Source organism: Schistocerca americana, chromosome 5, assembly GCF_021461395.2.
Source record: "Schistocerca americana isolate TAMUIC-IGC-003095 chromosome 5, iqSchAmer2.1, whole genome shotgun sequence".
NCBI lineage: Eukaryota > Metazoa > Arthropoda > Insecta > Orthoptera > Acrididae > Schistocerca > Schistocerca americana.
In genome coordinates this window covers 669995038-670017789 of record NC_060123.1, presented here as the reverse complement: position 1 = coordinate 670017789, position 22752 = coordinate 669995038, and positions in this window count along the sequence as shown.

The following is a 22752-nucleotide window of genomic DNA, read 5'->3' as shown; positions in this document are numbered from 1 at the left end:
TAGAAAGCAGATAACGCCACGCGTTTCTTCGTGGAACTCTCCGTCCAGCTACAATAGTGTCTGAGACAAAGGCACCGCTTGCGTTATATCGCAGTCTATATGGAAGACGAAATGGGAAGAGACTATACTCTTCTGTTACATGGGTCAACTATTCGGAGCAAACGAAAGCGTCGACAGGACTTTCAGGCCTCTTATTGTCCAAAGCCCCCATAGTGATTATTTCTGAAATTTTGGAACATGGGCTGTATTTTTAAAGGAGCAGATTTTTACATTTCTATACACTTTGAAATCTTATCAAGATATAACTGAACTTTTGTACAATTACTTTCAGATGACCGAGCGAGGTGGCGCAGTGGTTAGCACACTGGACTCGCATTCGGGAGGACGACGGTTCAACCCCGTCTCCAGCCATCCTGATTTAGGTTTTCCGTGATTTCCCTAAATCGTTTCAGGCAAATGCCGGGATGGTTCCTTTGAAAGGGCACGGCCGATTTCCTTCCCAATCCTTCCCTAACCCGAGCTTGCGCTCCGTCTCTAATGACCTCGTTGTCGGCGGGACGTTAAACACTAACCACCACCACCACTTTCAGATGCACTTCTTTCTGGATAACTATGTAATGTGCAAATAGTTTGTAGTCTGTGGTAATACTGCCTGCCTGACTATTAATACAACATAACTCTTTCATAGTATTGCAACTAAACTGATACGGAACTAATTCTAGTGGTGCACTGACGCTCAGTTATTTTCCCAGAGGCAGTGCACAAGAACTGTACTACAAATGCATTCTTGGGGTTCGTTGCAAAATATCGTGTACGATATATGACAAAAGCAACAAGCCTGATAGCATAAATCTGGGTATTTAGCAAGTACAAGGGATATCGACCCAAGTTGGCTTGCGTGACTTCAGGCGTGTAGCTAACACATTCTGGACAGTGCTACTTAGAAAATACGACTCTATCTTCTTAGGAACTTTCACCTTGCCAGCTTCTCTCCTGAGACACGGGAGGCCAGTGTTACATAAAACAGGCAACCACTGATTGATGGCAAATCTGACAGTGCCAGACAGAGCCCTCATGGCCTCATTTAGACGTACATCAGTTCTAGTTGTGTGTGCGCTGCTTTCCCACACGGAATTGAAATTGCAGCATTGTGTAGCGCATTTGCATTTGGTCCCCAGCCGTTTCCGGCTGTTTTGTGGAGTGGATTCTGTGACAGTTACGGGCAGTGCTGCTTAAATGAAAGTATTCGATAGAGGGTGATACCTATAGGTATGTAGGAACTTAGTTAGGGAAACTTAAGATCCCATTAAATAACACATGTAGCTTTCTATGTGCCTCTTTATTGTCGAGATGGAATACAGTCTCTAAAGATGAAAGTACTCGTTCAGTCTGCTGAGGTCACTTTAGAGTGTACTTTCACACTGTTCGATATCTTTGTTCTGATATGTTAATGATAGGTCATATACGCTGTGGATTTTCTTGGAACTAGTAGCTGGAATGTCGTGGACATACAAAGCAAACAGAATGTGAAAGAGGTTTGACCCTTGAGGCAGGCTATTGTTCTGGGTTTTCTGCTAACTTCTTCCATTCAGAAGAACTGGAAACCTTCGATCATAGTACTCGTTGCTGAGTAAACTTGATCGCTTCTGACGTGGAATTACACCAACAAACTTGGGCATAAACCCTTCTATCTATACTGTATCGTAAACTGCTGTCAGATCGACGAAAGCTTATTTGAGTCCTCTCTGATATCCAAACTCAACCAATGTTGTGAGCGTTATTACTGAAGGGACCAGGGGGAGATTCAGAGCCGACTAGTTCTCTTGTGAGCTCGCTCTAGCATCAGATACGCTATGGATGTGTGTTTCTTCTAAAGCGTGACACCTCAAAGATGGTATATTAGTCGACCACGGTATTATTGCACTTGGGAATGAAGGCGCCTCGGTCTGCTTATCGTATATATTGCTATTTCACGAGGACGTGCTGAACCACTTGACAGGGTATGCACAACTGTCTTGAAACAGTGCGATGGGTTTTCCTTAGGCATCACTGTAATGTAAACGCGTGTTTACGATAACGGTCACAGGAAACCAAGTGCAATAATATTGTGGCCGGGTAATGCCTATACGATTACCATAGTAAAAAGGTCATTGCAGTGAACTTCGCTAGAACCCTCAATGCAACAGTAATTTCTAAGCCGTTCTAACTACCGACTCAGATTTTCTTGTTTCTTATACGAAGTTTATTTCTTACCACTGACGTATCAGCCGCTTGTTATGGCACAGTGGTGGTGGACTTGGCTGATGAATTGGTGTGGGGGGGTGGGGGGGGGGGGGGGGGTAGGGGGGATAGGGCGGCTGAGTGACGCGACGCGCTATCCGCATTTCGCGGCGCATCTAATCGCGGTGGGAGGGACTCCCTCCTTCACGGCGGCGGCAGCAGCAGCAGCGGCTAAACCGCTTCATCACTTAATGTACCGTCCAAAAAAGCGACAACCCTTCCGCTCTTGTGCTACGACGGGCAACTAATCAAATAACTCATCGATTGATAAAGCTCGAGCTCGGGCTATCCCCTACTGGAGGGTTGCAAGGAGCGGCAGCAGGGCTGGAAACGGATTCCATCAAGGCATACGGCGCACGCCGAAGAAGACAAGGCGTACTGCGGCACCTAGATTCTGCACTCATCCTCATAAATTAAGGATAATGCTGATACATGGTGAAACAACGCTCTGGTGGGCGGTTTGCGGGTTTAAATCACCTCAGGCTATGACCATACGGTGCATTTGACCTGCGGTCGTCGCACGGTGGCGCTGGCAGCAGTCCACATACGCACAGGTGTGTTGGTGCATGTCAGAGTACCGTGCAGCGAGTAAGTGTGCAGACGTTCCCAGACGTGCTAATGGTGACCGTGTGTTGAAAATGGCTCAAAGAACACATATTGATGACGTTCTGAGGGGTAGAATACTTGGGCGACTGGAGGCTGGTCAAACATAGCAGGTGGTAGCACGGGGCCTCCGTGTGCCACGAAGTGTGATCTCAAGATTATGGCAACGATTCCAGGAGGCAGGAAAGGTGTCCAGGCGCCACAGTACGGGACGTCCACAGTGTACAACAGCACAAGAAGACCGATATCTCACCATCAGTGCCCGCAGACGGCCATGGAGTTCCGCAGGTAGCCTTGCTCGGAACCTTACCGGAGCCAATGAACAGTTGTCTCCAGACACACAGTCTACAGACGACTGAACAGACATGGTTTATTCGCCCGGAGACCTGCAAGGTGCATTCCACTGACCCCTGGTTACAGGAGAGCCCTTAAAGCCTGGTGTCAAGAACATAGTACATGGTCATTGGAACAGTGGTCCCAGGTTACGTTCATGGACGAGTCCAGGTATAGTCTGAACAGTGATTCTCGCCGGGTTTTCATCTGGTGTGAACCAGGAACCGGACACCAACCCCTTAATGTCCTTGAAAGGGACCTGTATGGAGGTCGTGGTTTGATGGTGTGGGGTGGGATTATGATTGGTGCACGTATACCCTTGTATGTCTTTGACAGAGGAACTTTAACAGGTCATGTGTATCGGGACGTCATTCTGCACTAGTATATCCGCCTTTTCAGGGGTGCAATGGGACCAAGTGGATGATAATGCAAGGCCCCACCGAGCTGACATCGTGGAGGAGTACCTTGAAACAGAAGATATCAGGTGAATGGAGTGGCTTGCCTGTTCTCCAGACCTAAACCCCATCGAGCACGTCTGGGATGCTCTCGGTCGACGTATCGCTGCAAATCCCTAGGACAGTTCAGGAGCTCCGACAGGCGCTGTTGCAAGAATGGGAGGCTATACTCCAGCAGCTGCACGATCACTTGATCCAGAGTATGCCAACCCGTTGTGCGGCCTGTGTATGTGTGCATGGTGATCATATTCCATATTGATGTCGGGGTGAATGCGCAGGAAACAGTGGCGTTTTGTAGCACATGTGTTTCGGGACGGTTTTCTCACCTATCACCATTACTGTGGACTTACAGCTCTGTGTTCTGTATGCTCGCTATGTGGCTATGCTATTAGCGCCAGTTTTGTGTAGTGCCACGTTTTGTGGCATCACATTCTGCAATTATCCTTAATTTATGACCATGAGTGTAGATCTGTTCAAAAAATTCCGGAATATTCATAATTTCGCGCCAATGATGTGTTGGAGTGAAATGTGATTGGCATCCCTGCACGCGCCTGTGTTTAATGTGTAACTGACGGAGGTTTTATTGTTGTATGTATGTTAGTTATTGTCCAGTGCTGTATTGAGAAGAACGTTATATCGGACAGTTTGCGGAATTCGAGATGGCAGAGTTAGAGGACCAACGCGTCTGCATTAAATTTTGTGTGTAACTCAAGAAAACCTTTACAGAGACACACCAAATGACGCAGGAAGCCTACGGTGATGAGTGCTTAAGCCGTACTCGGTGTTACGAATGGTTCATATGGTTTAACCTTAAACTAACGTGGTGCTGTCTATTTGTCCGCACGCTTTCGTCAACAATTGCGATTTAGCCAGTTCCCTACCCATTATTGCGGGCGTCGGCTCGTTAGCTTCAAGTTTAGTTGTGAGTCGATCGGCAACGCATGTGGTGTTATTCCAGAATTTCTATAATGTGAGTGACTTTCTTTTCAAAATCGCTGGCGGTCATTTTGACCGCACTACGTTGTTTGTGTAATTTATTCTGCTATTACTTTTCTTACGTATTCTCGATATTTTCCATTTCACAGCTTTTGAAATATGGCGGAACCTAGTAATTCTACAGGTAAAGGATCTGATGCAAGTGGCAGACAACGTGTGAACTTTTCAGACCGAAACTTTGAGGAAACTGTGAGCAGATGGTTGGAGGAATCAGACGACAGTGACTGTGACGATAATCCTGAAGAAACTGAAACCGGAGAGGGAGAGTTAAAGATTACGCGGCTACAAAGGGTAAGAACTTAACAACGGCATAACATACGACAAATCGACAATGAGGCTGAAGAGATATATGTTGCTGTTGTTGTTGTGGTCTTCAGTCTTAAGACTAATTTGTTCCAACCGAACGAGATGGCGCAGTGGTTAGCGCACCGAACGCGCATTCGGGAGGACGACGGTTCAAACCCGCGTCCATTGATCAACGGTCGAATGTGATGGACCTGTGCCCACTGCCGTCGTAATTGACGATGTCGATGTATGAAAATGTGAACACGTAGGGGTGGTCAGCTGCAGAGCTCCATGTTCAATGATGAACGGTGTGCTCCGAAACACTTGTGTTTGCGCCACCTCGGTGCTCTTTCGGCGGAGATGCCACAGATCTCCATCTATCCTACTTTACAGAACAGAAAAGCCACCGAACCCAACATTCTGTGAAGAGTCGTGGACGTCCAGTTTTGGCTTATCAATGTAAACTGTAATAAAACGGCGTAAAAGGTTTCGTCGGTGGTTAAAGAGTTTTGGTACGTCGTTGTCTTCGCATTATAACTTGCCTGTTATAAAAGGACATCGATTTACCACAACGGCACATTAAAGATTTATTAAAAACGCGATGTTCTTGGTTTGACTTGGTATGCTTAAATGTCAATGTCATATCAGCAATTAAGGCTTCCGAAAGTTCTTAAATTAAATACATTCTTTTGTTATACACCAGCTCACCAGTGTAGCTGATAGTGGTACGGAATTACGAAGTTAAATGTAAACGGTTTGTGTCTTGCTACATGAAAGTGTTTTTTTATCCACTTTCATATTTTCTAAAAGGTCCTGGGACTGTCTTATTTATTTAATAGAAACAAATTCTGTAATATTCTATGTTATGTCCGTGTAAAAGTGGTCTCTCTTGGGAGTCAGTTTATTCGATTTTGCGAGCATACCAGGGTGATGGGGCAACGAATTACGAGTGTGCTCTCTACGTCACTGCCGGATTAGATTGCAACTCAGTCTTCACTCATTCATCCAAAAAACTGTCCAGATTGTGGAATACAAATTCCTTTATAAATATTGTTTATGATTGTGTGCAAAGTCATATGTACATACATGTTGGCACACACACACACACACACACACACACACACACACACACACACTTACATGAAGTATCAGAAATTTAAGAGTAATATTGTGGTACATAAATCACGTTCGTTTTTGGCTGTTTCTACAAGAGAACTTGCATTATATGCAGTCAGATATTTTGCACTTTCTTGTTTAAAGTCTTGTATTTTACATGTTCTAAAACTCCTGCTACTGAATAGAAACAGTGATCTTGTAAGACTGATGTTAGGGTTCCACTAAAAAGTGAGAATGATCCGATAATTTTTGTCGCATGTGGAAGACTATAGTAAAATTGTTTCGCGCTATTTGTAACGGAAGCTGATGTTCTTAGTGATTGGACACGGAACTTCTCTTTTAGTCCTATGACATGTTCCTGGATAATGAAGTTTTTATTTATGTGAACTACAGAAAAACAATGTGATTAGAATATAGACAAGGAAGCAAATGTACGTTGCAAATAGAGCTAACGTCCCATTTTACATGTATCCATTTTGTTAAACAAACTGTGTGACATGTGGGCCAGGTACAGACAACTGCCACTGGAGAGCGCTGCGATCGCAAATCAAGCTGACAAGGGAACCTCCCCATCGTACCCCCCTCAGATTTAGTTATAAGTTGGCACAGTGGATAGGCCTTGATAAACTGAACACATATCTATTGAGAAAACAGGAAGAAGTTGTGTGGAGCTGTGAAAAAATAAGCAAAATATACAAACTGAGTAGTCCATGGGCAACATAAGTAACATCATGGAAAAAAATGTGCTTAGAAGCGCCGTGGTCCCGTGGTAGCGTGAGCAGCTGCTGCGCAAGAGATCTTTGATTCAAGCCTTCCCTCGACTGAAAATTTTACTTTCTTTATTTTTGCATAGTTATTATCTGTCCGTTCGTTCATTGACATCTCTGTTCACTGTAATAAGTTTAGTGTCTGTGTTTTCCGACCGCACTGCAAAACCGTGCGATTAGTAGACGAAAGGACGTGCCTCTCCAATGGGAACAGAAAACATTTGATCGTAAGGTCATAGGTCAACCGATTCCTCCACAGGAAAACACATCTGATATATTCTATACGACACTGCTGACGGCATGTGCGTCACATGACAGGAATATGTTGTCGACCCACCTAACTTGTACACTTGGCGAATGGGTAAAAAGATTCTTCTACCTTGCCCGATTTAGGTTTTCTTGTGGATGTGATAATCACTCCCAAAAAAGTGATGAAAACATAAGAGTTTGTCACATAAAGTGAAAATAAAAAATTAAAATTTACACTTGATGGAAGATTTGAACCTAGGACCTTTCGCTTCGCAGCTGTTCACGAGACCACGGCACTCCTGCGTTAGTGTTGTCCTTATTGTTGCTTATCTTCCTTTGAACTACTCAGTTTGTATATTTTGCTTATTTTTTCACAGTTCTACACAACTTCTTCCTGTTTTCTCAATTGATCTGTGTTCAGTTTTTCAAGGCCTATCCACTGTGCCAACTTATAACTAAATCTGAGGGGGGTACGATGGTGAGGTTCCCTTGTGAGGAGCACGTTCCGTGCGATGCACCAGCTCCTTTCTGAGCGAGTACCGACCACGCTGTGAACCTCATCTGGCGTGCTTAACGATGTGAAGCACGCCCCGTGTGAGATCGGATTTACGGTTCTCCATCGTAACAGAGGATAGAAATTAAAGTTTAAAGAGAAATATGCCCCGTCAATTTACTCAGTTCCGAGCTGACTAGTTACCTCAGAAACTTTGGAAATTAATATAAGATGGTGTTCTCTCACCTGGGAGAAATTTACTGGAGGAGGAGAGAGCAGAAGTCTCGAGTTCCTGGCGGCAGAGCCCCTACAGCGACAGCTGTTTCAGGAGGGGCGATGTGTCTGGCGATGGCCAAAAATAAGAACAAAACGCTTGGCTTTTGTTATAACGATCACCGCGACTTATTAAATTGTATCAGTTGGTTTTGTGCATGTTATCTGAAGAGTAGGGTTCTGTTTTTTTAACGTACGATACGACAGAAATTCTCAAAGAAGCCTTAACAGTTATTAAAACAAATGAAGTTTCTTAGAAATTAGGTTTGCCATCTCTAGCATGGACCTCGTCGGGACATACTGAGATTGGAGAGTAGAAATGGAGCAAAAAATTAATGTAATTACTGCTTATTTAGAACACAATTACACAGAACTTGTTGCGACAGAAGTAGTTGGTACGCAATGTTTTTCGTAAGATTTCACCTTTTTCACAAAGTCTTTTTTTTCCTTTTACGTATTCTTAAAACTCCGTGCAAGTCAGCTTGTAGCTCTGTAAGAAAATACTCTTTCCGCTGTGATGGTGTCTGCAGGAATAGAAAACAAACATTCGCATAATTTTAGCAGTTGGCATTTGCTTTCAGTATTTTCGGTTTTCTTAAGGAAGTAAATGCACCTTTCTTCCGAGGAGTGTTTAGACTTCCATTATTCCGAGTCACGCTTAGTTTTTAAGAAGTTCTTCAGATAGTTATATTCCTGAAATCAATTGTCGTCTGAATACTTCACATCAGTTTTAGTCAGTTATCATCGAAGTACACGTCACGCCCTACATACCCAGAGTAAACGGTTCAAACATTACTAACTTGCATTCGTTGCTCGTATTACGTCTAGAAAGACTCGTCTTATTAGATCGCTGTTCAAACGGGAATTGCCTAATTCTTCTGCGTGGCGCTGCTGAAATTATTCCAACCTCGTACTAATGCAGAAGTCTGGTGTTTTTTCGAAATGGCGCTAGATCTAGAAGGTGCTTGGATCTTTGGTGTAGGGTGCGCAACGTGCAACGCCATCTGTGAGACGACCATGTCAATGTAAACTTGTTGACATAAATAAAACTCAGACTGTATTTACATATTGCGCTAACAGATGACGTTCCGTCAGTACTTGAGCCAAGCTCATAACAGTATTTTGCAAAATCGTGAAAAAATGGGTCTTGTCGGGACATGAAGGTCCATGAAGGCGACGGTCCCGGTCTACCAGGACAGCTGGCAACCCTATTACAGATGGAATTCGTTTTACAACAGTTAAACAAGAAACGCAGTTCTTGAAGCTCACGTCTTTAAGCACTGACGAAGAAATGTGCAGCGCTACTTCCTAGAAAATAAAATTGATACTAATTGCATGTAGTGAAAAAGTAGTTAATTATTTACTCTCTACACCAATAAGTAAATAACGTACATCACATGAAGAAAGTTTTTAGAAGCAAGGTCATAATATTCTTCGGTTTTTTTCTTTTATGTTAGACTTCAGCAGCACCTCCTCTCTTAGTTCTTTCGACGTCTGTTGTGATTATTACTTCATAAGACACTCAAAATGAGTCGCACTGTGGAAAACAACGCACATTTTAAACAATTCATCTGCATAAACAACACATCCGTTATTCTTCAGTATTAATCGGTATACTCGCATGACTGTTAATTACGTCATAGTAGATGGATAGTACAAATTAGAAAAGGAGCAACAGTTTGGAAAGTAATGGCTGTAGGTGAGACACTATTTTGCAGGCATTTTAGCTGCTGAATAGAGTACGTCTAATGTCTCTGACAAGTAACAAGCTGATGATGGTCGCTAACGTACAGTACAGAAACAGTTCACAATAGTTTCATGTTATGATAGTGTGGTGTCACCGCCAGACACCACACTTGCTAGGTGGTAGCCTTTAAATCGGCCGCGGTCCGTTAGTATACGTCGGACCCGCGTGTCGCCACTGTCAGTGATTGCAGACCGAGCGCCGCCACACGGCAGGTCTAGAGAGACTTCCTAGCACTCGCCCCAGTTGTACAGCCGACTTTGCTAGCGATGGTTCACTGACAAATTACGCTCTCATTTGCCGAGACGATAGTTAGCGTAGCCTTCAGCTACGTCATTTGCTACGACCTAGCAAGGCGCCATTATCATTTGCTATTTATCTTGTGGTGCATGTACCGTCAGACCGATGTTCACCAATTATGGATTAAAGTTGAGTATTCCAGAAGCTACGTACCTTTTTTTGCTAGTCTCTATTCCTTTAACTGTTCCAGACCTCACGCCAGCCTGCGTGAGCTTAAACGCGTGCCTTTCGGCTTCCTCTCATAGTGACTTGGCTGTCTTGCCAAGTCACAACAGATAGTATGTGCTTAGTCACTCCACATCCTTAAGATGGAGCATGTGGTGTAAACCACGGTGAGTGGAGAAATGAATTTCGTTTAATTTGAAATATTTCTTTTTGTCTTGCTTGGAGTAGCACCTGCTTTGGATTCGTCGTGCTGGTATGGGAAATCTTACAACTGAAGAATATTTGCTGGCGTTATAGAAATTGAGATTTTACTTCAGTCAATGTTGTGTCAACATAAAAAGAAATTTATCACTTTACGTATAGTACCAGGAGTGCAGCAACACTGCATCGACATCAGATAAACAGAATGTTACAGAGTGTGGAAGACTTGTACGAGATAGGCGTGTACAATAATTTGTCTTATTTATGGATTCTTCCGTCACTACTTGGTAGAAAAATTCCATATTTAAGATTAAATAACAAGTAAACTGTTTTTATTCTACTGATTTTTTTATTTCTAGCTAGTTTTCGGCTTATTAGGCCATCTTCATAAAAAAATTGACTGGCGTCCGCAAGCAACACTAGTTCTTAGGTAACCAAACATTATAAACAAAGGTACAGTCCACTTGCACACAATGTTATGCATCAAATTTTTTTTTACTTTGTAAGTTGCCAATGTAACTACCTCACAAACTTCAGCGTTATAACTGCGAGGGTTGAATGAAGAGTAATGCCTCCACCTTCGTTAATTGGGTTTGGATGAGAATATTTTAATAAATCATATGCGGTAATAATCTTTAGAATGCAATATTTAATTGCAAATATTCACTTTCCCACTTAATCACCAGCCATTTGGATAAATTTCTGCCAACGATGAACAACTTTTCTGAAGCCGTCACGGAAGAAGTCGACACTCTGTTTCCGCAACCACAGTCTCACAGTTCTCTCAACGTCTTCATCAGAAGCATAATGATGTCCCCACAAATCGTCTTTCATTATGGGGAACAAATGGAAATCAGACGGTGCTAAATCTGGACTGTATGGAGGATGCCATATGATGGCGAGATTCAGTCTCTGAAGTTCTGCTGTGGTGGCACGTGAAATGTTTGGTTTGGCATTGTCATGCTGCAGGAAAACATTTCCCTTTTCGTTTCGGACCCTTGTCAGCCATCGTTTCAGAGTTCGCAGCATTGTGATGTAACACATTGAATTTATTGTTGTTCCACGATCAAGGAAATCAACATGGAGGGAGTTCCTGGCAAATTTCAGGTCTGTGCGCTTTCATTTCAGGAGTCATACCCATCGTGCACAGATCTTCCGATAGCCAAGCAAAGCAATAATGTGACCCACACGATCTTGTGAAATGCCGATTGTGCTTGCAGTTTCTCTCTAAGTGATACTACGATCGTCCTGAACCAATCTGTCAACATTTTGCTTGTGCTGTGACAGGGCGTCCAACTCCTTGTTTGTCACGCAGGTCAGATGTTCCCGCCTCAACATCTTTAAACTTACTCGCCCAATGACGCGCAGTACTCACATCAACACAATCACCATAAACTGCTTCCATTCTCTGATAAATCTCCTTTGGGGTGACACCTTCTGCTGTCAAGAATTCATGACTGCGCTTTGCTTAAATCACATTGACCGACCGTCTGAGCAGGGTTCCATACTTTGCACAGTAACAACACACCCATTTAATGCTAAGGCTTCCCGCCAACTGGAGCTGTAGAGAAGAGGCTACGGAGCAAGCCAGTACCTGCCGCATACCAATGCTGCCAACTGTTGAAGAGTTACAAAGGTGGAGGCATTACTTTCCAGTCAACCTCGTACATAACCTGTAATACTCTAATATTGTGTTCTTCAGTTATTTAATGCGTTTAATATTGGTCATTGCGTAAAGTATACTTTAAAATGTTAACAAACAGGTTTGATGCATGACATTCTGTGTTAGTGCATTGTATCTTTGTTTACAGTGGTTGGTTACCTAAAAACTAGTGTTCTTTCTAGAGCTGTGTTTGAACACGACTCGAACTGTTCGAACAGTTTACGACACAGTTAGGGAAATTAGGGTTCCGTTCGATCTTCTGATTGGTCAGCGATCTAGTGACTTTTGTTGGTAGCATCACAGGGACCAGTCTGAATTTTAATCATAAAAATAAATGTGAAACACGGACTGATATATCTTCCAGGGTGGAGGTCATGCCTAACAACGGCAACTAGTAAATAAATAAAAGATTGCAGTCATGATTCTGTACAATTCTCGATCTTTCGCTCGTCCCGCGATCTGGTGACATTTATTGGTACTATCTCCAAGACGGGTGTTGCCGCTGTAAATCATTCTCGCGATAAAACTTATGTCACTTTATTACGATATATTTCTTTTGTTCATTAATTCCGCTCCGGTAGCTGAGTGGTCAGCGTGACAGACAAAAAAAAAAAAAAAAAGGGCCTGCGTTCGATTCCCGACGGGGTCGGAGATTTTCTCCGCTCAGGGACTGGGTGTTGTGTTGTCCTAATCATCATTTCATCCCCTTCGACGCGCAGGTTGCCGAAGTGGCGTCAAATCGAAAGACCTGCACCAGGCGAACGGTCTACCCGACGGGAGGCCCTAGCCACACGACATTTCCATTTCCATTTGTTCGTTAATTAGTTATTGATTAACTGTCTTGGTTGTTTCATCTGGGTGTTGCTGTCTTGCTTTCAACGTGATTAAAAGCTGGTAAGGTTTTAGCTGTTACTATAAAATGTCAACAGACTAAACTCTCATTTGCAACCTACTTGGCAAATCATTAGCGCCTCTCAAAAAACAAAATATTATACTGGATTTAGTCAAATAATACACTACTGGCCATTAAAATTGCTACACCAAGAAGAAATGCAGATGATTAATGGGTATTCATTGGACAAATATATTATACTAGAACTGACATGTGATTACATTTTCACGCAATTTGTGTGCATAGATCCTGACAAATCAGTACCTTGAACAACCACCTTTGGCCGTAATAACGACCTTGATACGGCTGGGCATTGAGTCAAACAGAGCTTGGATGGCGTGTACAGGTACAGCTACCCATACAGCTTCAACACGATACCACAGTTCATCAAGAGTAGTGACTGGCGTATTGTGACGAGCCAGTTGCCCAGCCGCCATTGACCAGACGTTTTCAGTTGGTGAGAGATCTGGAGAATGTGCTGGCCAGGGCAGCAGTCGAACATTTTCTGTATCCCGAAAGGCCCTTACAGGACCTGCAACATGCGGTCGTGCATTATCCTGCTGAAATGTAGAGTTTCGCAGGGATCGAATGAAGGGTAGAGCCACGGGTCGTAACACATCTGAAATGTAACGTCCACTGTTCAAAGTGCCGTCAATGCGAACAAGAGGTGACCGAGACGTGTAACAAATGGCACCCCATACCATCACGCCGGTGATACGCCAGTATGGCGATGACGAATACACGCTTCCAATGTGCATTCACAGCGATGTCGCGAAACACGGATGCGACCATGATGATGCTGTAAACAGAACCTGGATTCATCCGAAAAAATGACATTTTGCCATTCGTGCACCCAGGTTCGTCGTTGGGTACACCAACGCAGGCGCTCCTGTCTGTGATGCAGCGTCAAGGGTAACCGCAGCCATGGTCTCCGAGCTGATAGTCCATGCTGCTGCAAACGTCGTCGAACTGTTCGTGCAGAAGGTTGTTGTCTTGCAAACGTCCCCATCTCTTGACTCGGGGATCGAGACGTGGTTGCACGATCCGATACAGCCATGAGGATAAGATGCCTGTCATCTCGACTGCTAGTGATACGAGGTCGTTGGGATCCAGCACGGCATTCCGTATTACCCTTCTGAACCCACCGATTCCATATTCTGCTACAGTCGTTGGATCTCGACCAATGCGAGCAGCAATGTCGCTATACGATAAATCGCAAACGCGATAGGCTACAATCCGATCTTTATCAAAGTCGGAAACGTGATGGTACGCATTTCTCCTCCTTACACGAGGCATCACAACAACGTTTCACCAGGCAACACCGGTCAACTGCTGTTTGTGTATGGAAAATCGGTTGGAAACTTTCCTCATGTCAGCACGTTGTAGGTGTCGCTACAGGCGCCAACCTTGTGTGAATGCTCTGAAAAGCTAATCATTTGCATATCACAGCATCTTCTTCCTGTCGGTTAAATTTCGCGTCTGTAGCACGTCATCTTCGTGTGTAGCAATTTTAATGGCCAGTAGTGTATTTTCTGGAAGACAATATTTTCGTCTTTGTATGTTACCTTTACTTTAATCCTGTTTCCCCCAGTGTTTCATGAAATGTCAAATTGTAACCGCAGGCATAGATTATTGTTGTGGCTAATTCGTAGTATATTGCTTATCCCTTGCAGTCGCTCCGCGGGATTCAAATGTCAAGTGATTGTTCGAACACGTTCGATACTGTATCGAACGCTGCGAAGCTTCGGGAAATTTCGAAACCGTTAGAACGTGTGTATCGTTTGCACAGACTTACGTATCTCCTGAAGACGGCCCAATAAGCCGAAAACTAGTTAGCAATAAGCAAAAGTTAGTAGAACAAAAATAGTTTACTTGTTATTCAACATTATATAATCCATATTCTATCGAGAGTAGAAAAGCTGGAGAGGATACACGTTCACAGAAATTTATCACTTCTTGCAGAGGTACTCTAGTCACGAGTCCGCCCACTTCATCTGGACAGTGCCAAAGTCTGAAATGAATCATATACATACGTCACTGCGCGACAGGCGTATCAGTGCGTCAGCGAGATGAGCAGTCGGTAAGACACTGGACTTCAGGAGAAGCGAACTTCAAACCTTGTCCGGCCACGCTGATTCGCGTTTTCCGTAGTTTCACGAAACTATTTTCGGCGAATGCCGGGAAGATCCCTAAAACACAAGCTTTCCTCTCCGTCCTTCAATCGAACTTACGCTTCGTGTCTAATAGTCCGAGAATTGACAACACACTGAACTCTAAATGTCTTTCGTCCCTAGCTTCATACTGACGAAGTAATCCAGAAGTTAGAGATTTATTTATTACTGTAATTCATACTAGTGTTAGTAGTACAACCGAATTTCGTACGCACATCACTGCGTTAGAAGCGATATGACAGGTAAGTTCTGTTCAGAAATATGAAATTTATGACTGTATGCTCATCACCTACAAAATACAAGTTACATTACCTTGTAAATTATCATTGCCGCTCTTAATCTAAATGAGAGTGCTTGCACAGTTGCTAACAACACCTAAAGATAACGACTTGTTCGATGGAAGATAACTGTTTAAGTGAGCACGCTGATAAGAAAAGAAAAATCCCTGCGCCGGCCGAAGTGGCCGTGCGGTTAAAGGCGCTGCAGTCTGGAACCGCAAGACCGCTACGGTCGCAGGTTCGAATCCTGCCTCGGGCATGGATGTTTGTGATGTCCTTAGGTTAGTTAGGTTTAACTAGTTCTAAGTTCTAGGGGACTAATGACCTCAGCAGTTGAGTCCCATAGTGCTCAGAGCCATTTGAACCATTTGAACCAAAAATCCCTGCGGCAAATATCTAAAATCATAACATAATGATCAGACGGGAAACTTATTGTAGGTGAGGACAAAGTAACTGCCCTGCTCAAAAGAATTTGGAGAACATGCAGTTGGGCGTCTGCCGTACTCCATTCAGCAATTAATGAGAACTGGGTATGTTACCAAATTATACCCTTATCTTTCACAAATTAAGTATGCCACAAAACGTCATTACATACTTGATAGCTTCCATAAAAGAAAACCTGCAATGTCCGACAGCAGTAGTAAACAAAGTGGAAACAATCATTCATCCCGTCATGCTGGATGCTTTTTATTGGACTTTGAGAGCTTCAGTTACGTGTATGCCCACCTACGTAGCATGCACCTTATAAGTCTACAGAGGCCACACTGTGGTATCTGTTCCCATTGCTCAACGAGAGCCCATGAGAGTCCTTGGAGAGTCTGTGGTGGAACAGGACGACCACGAACACGTTTGTCAAGCATGTCCTACATATCCACGATGGGATGTAGGTTGGGAGACTCTGCCGCGATTTCATTACTTCAATGTCCAGTCTTCACAAGACATCCCTGGTGACACCCGTCATATAGGTCTCAGCATTACATGGAATCCAGGGCCACCACCGTATGCAGCAGGTATCACATGGCCCAACAGGATCTGTTCGATATACTGCCTTGGGGGTAAGGCGACCATAGACAACGACAAGATACGTATGGCTGTCAACACTGAAGCCACCCACCAACATCACAGAATCTAGGAATTCGATATGCTGGACAACATTTGGCGGATACCGCTCACCACGCATCACCGCATGCGAACACCGCATGCGAACACCGCCATCGCCTTGCGTCAGAGGATATCTGAATTCGTCTGTGAATAACACATTTCGCCAATGACGAAGTTGCCAGTTGACATGGGAACGGCAGATCTGAAGGCGAAATGCAAGATGCTGTCGTGTCAAGCGAGGTACTTGAACAGGACGTCTGGGACGTAAGGTCCTTTCTCGTAATCTGTTCATTACCGTCTAATCGGACACAGGGGCTCCAGTGGCCCATCTGAGATCATCTTGCTGTGTTCTGACGTTATCCATTCGACGCCAAAACGCAGAGATGTTCGGACTGGCCTTCACGCGGGGCTGTAACGCTTTGGTGACCTTGGCCAACTCGCGTCGTGTGTGCCCTGTCTCCCTGCAGCGTGTCCTCAACCTATGGATGACACATGGAGACGCATTGGCATCTGCAGCAACACGAGCGAAAGTGCATCCCTTTTGGACGAAACCCCTTGCAACTTGCGCTGCGTTAAGATGTCGCATTGCATGTGATTGGTTGAATACAACGTTCACGAATGGCAACTACCATCTGTATACCTCGACAGAAAACACTGGGCCACCAGCACTCAATTCAGACTGAGGGACCACCTGCCGCTGTAGTGGATCACACAGCCAGTAGACGGCTGTGTGCCTACAATGAAAACGAAGATCTCAGGTGATGCAATAAGACCACAGGTACCGCCTGAATCAAAATAGATATAACTTACCGGACGTTGACATACGTGTTCTCCCAATTCTTTTGAACAGTGTATTACACACATCAAAAAAAGTTTTTCATCACCTCGGTTCCGAGAGTTCCGGAAGCTGTACACAAAATTGGAATAGAGATCAACATAAACATCATTTCCGCCCTTTTTATTGCTCATGAGAACCGCACATTGCATGTTGTACCATCATACAGCGAGACCTTCAGAGGTGGTGATCCAGATTGCTGTACACATCGGTACATCCAATATCCAGTAGCACGTCCTCTTGCGTTGATGCATGCCTGTATTCGTCGTGGCATACTATCCACAAGTTCATCACGGCGCTGTTGGTCCAGATTGTCCCACTCCTCAACGGCGATTCGGCGTGCATCCCACAGAGTAGTTGGTGGGTCACGTCGTCCATAAAAAGCCCTTTTCAATCTATCCCAGGCATGTTGGATAGGGTTCATGTCTGGAGAACATGCTGGTCACTCTAGTCGAGCGATGTCGTTATCCTGAAGGAAGGTATTCACAAGATGTGCACGATGGGGGCGCGAATTGTCGTCCATGAAGACGAATGCCTCGCCAGTATGCTGCCGATGTGGTTGCACTATCGGTCGGAGGATGGCATTCACGTATCGTACAGCCTTTACGGCGTCTTCTATGACCATCAGCGGCGTGCGTCGTCCCAACATAATGCCACCCCAAAACATCAGGGAACCTCCACTTCGCTGCACTCGCTGGACAGTGGGTCTAAGGCGTTCAGCCTGACCTGGTTGCCTGCAAACATGTCTCCAACGATTGTCTGGTCGAAGGCATATGCGACACTCATCGGTGAAGAGAACGTGATGCCAATCCTGAGCGGTCCATTCGGCATTTTGTTGGGCCCATCTGTACCATGCTGCATGGTGCCGTGGTTGCAAAGACGGACCTCGCCATGGACGTCGGGAGTGAAGCTCTACATCATGCAGCCTATTGCGCACAGTTTGAGTCGTAACAAGACGTCTTGTGGCTGCACGAAAAGCATTAATCAACATGGTGGCGTTGCTGTCAGGGTTCCTCAGAGCCATAATCCGTAGGTAGCGGTCATCCACGGCAGTTGTAGCCCTTGGGTGGCCTGAGCGAGACATGTCATCGACAGTTCCTGTCTCTCTGTATCTCCTCCATGTCCGAATAACATCGCTTTGGTTCAATCCGAGACGCCTGGACACTTCCCTTGTTGAGAGCCCTTCCTGGAACAAAGTAACAATGCGGACGCTATCGAACTGCGGTATTGACCGTCTAGGCGTGGATGAACTACACACTATACGAGCAGTGTACCTCCTTCCGGGTGGAATGACTGGAACTGATCGGCTGTCGGACCCCGTTCGTCTAATAGGCGCTGCTCATGCGTGGTTGTTTACATCTTTGGGCGGGTTTAGTGACATCTCTGAACAGTCAAATGGACTGTGATACAATGTCCACAGTCAACATCTATCTTCTGGAGTTCTGGAAACTGGGGTGATGCAAAGCTTTTTTTGATGTGTGTGTATTAGGATCTAATGCGTTCAGTGTCGAAGTAATTCTTAGCGAACAAAGACGTTACGCGTGGAGAGAAATTGTCAGATGAAACTTGTTCGTTTCTTTAAACTTGCATTCGATGAAGAGATTCCGTTAAAATCAGTAACAAGACTTTAGAGGCAATAAGGTTTTTGGAAACGAGCAGGAAGAGACCACGAAGAAGGCAATATCCAGTTTTTTTTTAAAGCAGAACTTTCTCTAAATCCGAAAGAAGTTCTAAAACTGGAAATACCATCGCCTCAGGCAAAACATTTATGTAATTTAACTCATGGTTGGCACACTCGGGAACAAAGAAAACGAGACACTTCTAATTTTGTGTTTGTGATCACACGCAATACCCGGTGAGTGGCGAAGTGTAAATGAAGTTTTTAATGCACGGAGAAGTATAAGGAGCTCTTTGTCCAGCAATGGATGACAAATTCCTCGTGATGATGAACATCTGCACCTTCACCAACTTTTGCTGGTAACGTTTTACTCTCCACAAGCAGCTTTGTTATTCCAGGGTCCCCTTTATTATAGACATGCCTCCCATCACACATATTGCTCATAATTGACTGTGCTATAGCCTTCAATTAGATCTGCCTAGCGTAACACTGCTAAAGCTATCGGTAGGTATAAAAGAAGTTCAATCTGGGTGACAAAAATTATTTCACCATTGGTCCAATAACGTAAAGTATCTCATAGGCAGCAAAGACATTTCAAACCTAATATAGAGAAGCTGTAGAAATACAAAAACACGCGAACAGTTTCAAGAAGAACGAGGAAAGCCTTAAGGTAAACGGATCCTGGCTTCTCGTACTGCAGCGAACGACCGTCGCAGGTAGCAAGAGGAGAACCGCACCGGAAATGACCGCAGAGAAGCCCTCGGACTTTGGCGCGCTAGGTGCATATAGTCTGCTGCCGCGAGCTCGGCTCCAGTTCACCACCGGCAATGGAGGGTGAAGCTTTGACAATGCCAGCCACTCGTGCTGGCGAAACGTCAGAAAAGTCATTAGATGAACGTCGGCCGAAGAACCCGAGACAGAAGCCAATAGGCAGTTTGCTAATCTAGACTCATTACTTATGGACAACTCCTTGCAGTCTTGTACTTAAAAACTGGTAACATGTGTAGTATAGTAGACAAAGATGTTTATATTGCAGGTAAATTTGTTTTTCCCTTGCAACGTGAGTTGCAACAAAGACTAAAATTATTTAGTTATTTATATGTTTCGTTAGTCGGGCATAGAAGCTCTACGATAAGCTCACAACCATTATGACAGCTGTTCTATCTTTTCGCTTTAAGTTAGATGTTTCTTCATAAATGCACAGCTCATCTGATCATTTGCAACCACTTGCTCGTCTCTTGTCTCGCAAAGTCCCAATGTCACTACAACTATTCTGAAAATGATTCGGTTTCCCGCATCTACGGGTTGTACCCTCTTTTCGTCTAGATATTTTTTGACCTTCGTGTACCAAGGTACTATTATTTTCTCTTTTGAGTGAAATATGCTGAAGATGCGTTTTGTCGATTTCGAATCTTTCATTTCCGAACTCCGCGTTTGCGTATTATGTCGGTAATGTTTCCTGTTTTGGAATTTGGACCCCACATGTTGTGTAAAATCTTTCTCTCTTATCGTTCTAATGCCGATACTAAACTCTCAGAGATGATAAGACACTTGGATGTATACAGGATGATCAGGAACAGTCTGAAAAGCTTGTAATAGTGTTGCAGGGTAGGTTGTGCTTAGAAATAATTGTTTAAAAATCGATATGTTGCGTCGTTTACGAGTAAATGAGAATTGAAGCTAACCAACCAGGTCGTTGCACAAATTAAAGTGGCCCGCCAGAGAGGTGTCGCCAAACATTTTCTGCATTTGGTTTCCTGAAACCGAACAAGAGAGCGATACTAGAATTGGACGTGGAATGGTAGTAAGGATCGAACGCGAGCCAAAGCTGAGCCGTCTCGTGTGCTATCATCTACGCTATGGGTACGAGACACACTAATTGCATTTGGCGGGGCGTTTGAATTTGTGCTCGCAATGTCCTGCTAATTAACTCGGAAACGGCGCAACATACTGAATTTTTTGGTTAACAGTTATTTTTCAGGGCAACCTACCCTGCAACACCCTTATAACCTTTACAGACTATTTCTGACTACCCTGTATAGACATACTGGTTTTATACAAGAGTTGTAATGATTAATTTTGGAATGTAAGGAAAACCACTTTTTATATGCTTGGAAAGCCATTTCTATTGTTTTGGCTCTTGCTTGTCAAGGTTCTTTATCTACTCTGTTGGCTGTAATCCATTCAGCCAAATAGTTAGAGCTATTCGCGTATTTCGTTGTTCCGTATCTGGCGGTTAACTCGTTAGTGAGTCAGTTCGAACTATTCCCACATGCTGGTTACCTATCTTGAGTCACATTCTACCTCCTGATACCAGACTGAAGAGTGTGCTGCTACCTGACTACTGGAAGATTGTTGGTAACCCTAACCCTCCAGTGTTGAATGAAGTATTCTCCGTGGAGTGCAAAAGATTGGGATCGAGACAGCCCACACTTATCACAGCCGGGATTTGTACTGAAGATGAGGTCAGTGCTATCGATGACTGGAAACGCTGCTGGCAATAAAACTGTTCTCGACAACACCTGCATCAGGGAGAAATCCTCAGGATTCGACCAGCCTTGTGTAATTTGGACTTCTCTGCATAGCATCTGAATGGGCTGTGGAAAATGTGCAGACACCCTCCAGAAGTGGACGAAACCATCATCACTATCTTCTGACTGTGCTACTGAACGACAAACAGTTGCTCAAGTTGTATCACCATATTCTGTACCTGCGTACAAGAGCCCTTACGAAGATATCGTGACAGTGACAAGAGGAGTAATAAACTATGCAAAAGACCACGATACTCGACTATAGCTATTGTCATCATTATCATATTATGCTGGACAGCAGTGCTCAGGGATTGAGATGTAGTAGCATAGTATAACTTCTTCTGATTCCAAAATTCTTAATGCGTCCTATATGATGAATAAATAAATAAAGGGAATTGAGTTGTCTTTGATATTTTACTGCTACTTCCTTCTGTACATTAATTTGTTGTGTTGCTGTCCCAAAATCTTCTGTCATAATGGTTACATCTTCTGCCAAAGCTATTTCGAAACCTTTCTTCTTAACGACAATCCTTAAAGGTTTAAACAGGTTCCAAAGTCGTAATTCGTGCTACGAAGGGCGTCCAGAAAGTCAGTTCCTATCGATCGCGAAATGGAAACCACAGTGAAAATTCGATGAAGCTTTGCACGGATGTGTTGGGCTGTGGCTCTAGTATCCCTGCTAATTGCGTCACGTTGGACTTCGCAGCTCTGAGCACAAAAGAGAGTACTAAAGACGCCAAGAAAATTACGTCTCCCATCAAGTACGAGTTCGTGTTGAGAGATTTCGCCTGATTTCGTGCAACCCCTCATAATGTAACTGTCATGCATTTCCTTCTTCATGACAATTCACACTGCAAGGGCAATGAAGACGCTCCTGCAGCGTTTTCGAGGGGAAATGTTTGGTCACCCACCATACAGCCCGGACTTGGCTCCCTCAGATTTTCGTCTCTGCTCACATGAACCCCTGGCTATTGCGACAGCATTGTGGAACAGAGAATGAGCTGCAGACAAGCTTAGAGAACTGACGGAAGGTATGAGCGGCCACCTTCTACGACGAGCATATTGGAAAGTTGGTATAACGCTACGACTAATGTCTAAGCCGGAGTGACGATTATGTAGAGAAGTAGTTAAGAGGAGAAGCTAACTGTTGAAAAAAAAAACATTTCCTATTTTCACTGTGGTTTCCATTTCGCCACCGATCGGAACTTACTTTCTGGACTACCCTCGTATTATCATAAAAGAATCGCTTTGCTTAGGTTCTGCAACTCGCAGTTATTTAATCAGAGACCCTAGACCATTGTCAAGTGACAATAGTTGACGACGGATTAAGACGCCAAAAATCAGTTTGTGGTTAAATGAATCATTGTTGCAGAACATCAGGAAAGTTTTACTTCTTGATACTA